Below are 780 nucleotides of genomic sequence, written 5' to 3'. Positions count from 1 at the left end.
GCATCATGCCCATCATGCCGAGTCGAATGAGCGCATGGTTGCCAGATTGCTTAAAATAAGCAAAACACACAATGTATCAAGCAGTCTGCAATAACATTTTGTCTCCTTTTTTGACGAAAATAAAAAGAGGTTTTTGGTAAAGTTTTTATCTTTTTGAATACATTTTAGTCTCGTCTCATTTCGTCAACGAAATTGCATGTTGATATAGTCTTAGTAATCTTTTATTGACCTTATTGTCGTCTCGTCTTCGTCTCGTCTTAGTCATGGGAAAAAAGCTTGTCAATGAACATTTTTCGTCATAGTCTTCGTTAACGAAATTAACACTAGTCTGGATGCGCTGTCTGCAACTTACTAACAGCAGAAGAGAGTTCTTTCATAGCTAGTTTAGCATTAGCATCCAGGGCTACATACGTGACATTCTACCAGAAATGTACATTATCTGTCCTTGACTTGTTACAGTGAATAAAAAGTATTACATCCAAAAAATGTCTAAAACTGACTGATGGTTGATTTCTGTGAGTTGTTCTGTAAAGGAATATGTCATTCATTAGGTTCTCAGATATTTTTTAATTTATTAAAAACACTTTTGAAAATTACAAATCCTGTCCTTGTCCTTGTCCTCAGCCAAATTGGACCTACAGCTTTCATAGTTTTGTTATGCTAAAAACTGTTATTTAGAAAAAAAAACTCGATCAATAACAAGCTTAAGTTGTTATCATTCACATCAACTGATTAAAAACATGAAATTATACATAAATTCTACAAATAAATACTATTTTA

The sequence above is a fragment of the Sinocyclocheilus rhinocerous genome, unplaced genomic scaffold (assembly GCF_001515625.1).
Source record: "Sinocyclocheilus rhinocerous isolate Xijiao unplaced genomic scaffold, SAMN03320098_v1.1 scaffold1232, whole genome shotgun sequence".
Classification (NCBI taxonomy): Eukaryota; Metazoa; Chordata; class Actinopteri; order Cypriniformes; family Cyprinidae; genus Sinocyclocheilus; species Sinocyclocheilus rhinocerous.
This window is presented reverse-complemented; position numbering follows the sequence as displayed.